Raw genomic sequence first — 2500 nt, forward strand, 5'->3', positions numbered from 1 at the left:
GATCAGCGTGTGTCTACCCTACGCCGCCAGGTGTGGGTAACCCGTTGAACCCCATTCGTGATAGGGATTGGGAATTGCAATTATTTCCCATGAACGAGGAATTCCCAGTAAGTGCGGGTCATAAGCTCGCGTTGATTAAGTCCCTGCCCTTTGTACACACCGCCCGTCGCTACTACCGATTGGATGGTTTAGTGAGGTCCTCGGATCGGCCCCGCCGGAGTCGGCAACGGCCCTGGCGGAGCGCCGAGAAGACGATCAAACTTGACTATCTAGAGGAAGTAAAAGTCGTAACAAGGTTTCCGTAGGTGAACCTGCGGAAGGATCATTATCGGCCGGGGGCCCGCACGTGGCGGCCCGTCACACCCGTTTTACACTTCAGCCTGAGGCGTGGTGGCCAGCAGGAGTGCTTCCCGGGATGCTGCAGGCCCGGAGCCTTGGTCGACCGCGTCCGGCGCCTCTTGCGCGGGCGAGAGGTTCGTTCCGAAAAAAAAGCACAACGAAGAACCGAACTCGCACGAACAGGCACACGTCGCACCCAACCGGCTCGGCCCGGATGCGAAACGAGCGAGATGTGGGTCAGCAGATGAGAGTCGTGTTACAGAGAGAGAGAGAGAGAGATAGATATAGAGAGAGCGAGAAGAGAGTTGAACGTTCGCGCACGCACACAGAAGACGTTTCGGTCGGCTTGAGACAGGGACGGCCCTGGCATGCTTGGTCTTTTCGGTCAGCTGGTCTGCGGTTGCATGACGGGCAGAGCAAGGTAGAGGTGTCCTGGCTTTTGATACAAATGCCTCGCCCTCGTCTTTCTGCTGCCTACTGCCGCTCCACACCGCACGACCCCCGCTGTTCGTTGGTCCTGTGTGACCTTGGCCTGCGGCCCTTCTTTCGACTTCCGTCTCGTCCAGTCTTGTGCGTGTGGCTGTCTCTCCCTCTCTCTCTCTCTCTCTCTCTCCCTCGCCATTGCTCCCGCTGTTTTCCCCGCACCGCACACTGCTCGTCCGGACCGGCAATGGACTTGCCACCGTCTTGCAACATTACACCGCAGTCGAATTGAAGGGAGCTTCTGCGGGCTCGAATGTTGCCTGGCGGCTCGTCGTCGGGACCTCGGCGAACGGCCACTGTGAGCTCCGCAGGGACTGAACCGGTGATGCAGGCCCGGCTTTCTTTCCCCACGCGGTGACACTTTGGTCGCACTAGTCACTCTCCCTTTACTGGTACAGGGTACCTGAAACGCTCCCCCTCCGGCTCCCGCGAGCTGGTGCTGTCTGGGGGCGGCGGTTTAAAGACTCGAGTGTCTGTTGGTCGGTTGTCGAGACGTGTTGCTGTTGTTGCCAGCTTGCAAGTCAACGTTCGAGAGAATGTACCTGCCGCCCCGCGGTCGTCTGCACCCCACAGCGGGGTGTGTCCTGCGTCGGCTTGTACGCCACTCAGTTCGTTTTTTTGCCTGCTTCTTCAGCTTCTTCTCGTCCTCCCGGCCAACGGTGGCAGCAGAGACCCTGCCTCTGTTGACCGTGGCGCGTGTCGGCCGGTGGGCTCAGGCGTTGACCCGACGTGCGTCGCCTCGCGAGCGCCCTGACTTAAAGCAATCTCGGTGCAACCCTTGTCATTTGATGATCGACTGATTTACACCTCCGGGCCGTTGCAGGCTGGGGCTTCCACCCGACCCTCGTTGGAAGGGAGGAGAAGCGTTGGGCGGTCCGGGCTTGGCCCTCCGGGGAACAAATAGCAAGCCGAAAAAAAAAACGAACAACTCTTAGCGGTGGATCACTCGGCTCGTGCGTCGATGAAGAACGCAGCTAGCTGCGAGAATTAATGTGAATTGCAGGACACATTGATCATCGACACTTTGAACGCACTTTGCGGCCCCGGTTCCTCCCGGGGCTACGCCTGTCTGAGGGTCGCTTGTACGATCAATCGCACTCGCCTTTGCCGTCGGGTGAAGGCGGGAGCGCGGCTGGGGTGTCGCAGAGGCCTGGTCCTCTTTGTCCCCCTAAGTGCAGACCTGGAGTTTCTCCGCCTTGGAGAGTTTGACCCTTGTCCTTCGGTGTGGTGGGCATGTCTGTCCCGGCGTCGCGGTCGGGCACGGTCGGGGCCAGCCTTTCCAGCACGGCTGTCGTTGGGTTGCAAAAACGATTGACCGCGTCGGTGTTGGGATTGGTGCGCCTCGCCGAGGCATCCTCCTCGGGGCAGGGTTGTCTCTCCGGAGTTTGAAGGTGAGCACAGAGGTGAACACAATGGCTTGGCTGGTGGTGTTCAGCAGAGAGAGAGAGAGGACGAGGTTGGGCTGTCTTTGGCTGCAGTCTAGTGGTTTGTACCGAGGGTAGCTTGAAGTAGCGACGTCGCTTGCCGTGCTGTGGGCTGGCTTTGCGTCCGTTTGGTTCTGTTGGCGGTTTGCCCAAGAGCCTCTGCGGTGCCGTGTGTTGCGCTGGACCTCGGTGTCCTGCCACACGTGGCCCGCTTAGCTCTAGCACACTTGCCGACCGCTGAGCGTGCGTCCAGG

The 2500-nt window shown here is 59.8% G+C and overlaps 1 non-coding gene across 1 annotated transcript; it reads left to right on the forward strand.

Moving 5' to 3' along the window:
• The first annotated feature begins 1748 nt into the window (after window positions 1-1748).
• Window positions 1749-1901, forward strand: LOC139243602 (5.8S ribosomal RNA). Its single transcript, XR_011589653.1, has one exon. It is a non-coding gene; the product is annotated as a 5.8S ribosomal RNA (ribosomal RNA).
• Window positions 1902-2500: the final 599 nt, after the last annotated feature.

Source organism: Pristiophorus japonicus, unplaced genomic scaffold (assembly GCF_044704955.1).
Source record: "Pristiophorus japonicus isolate sPriJap1 unplaced genomic scaffold, sPriJap1.hap1 HAP1_SCAFFOLD_1746, whole genome shotgun sequence".
Lineage (NCBI taxonomy): Eukaryota > Metazoa > Chordata > Chondrichthyes > Pristiophoridae > Pristiophorus > Pristiophorus japonicus.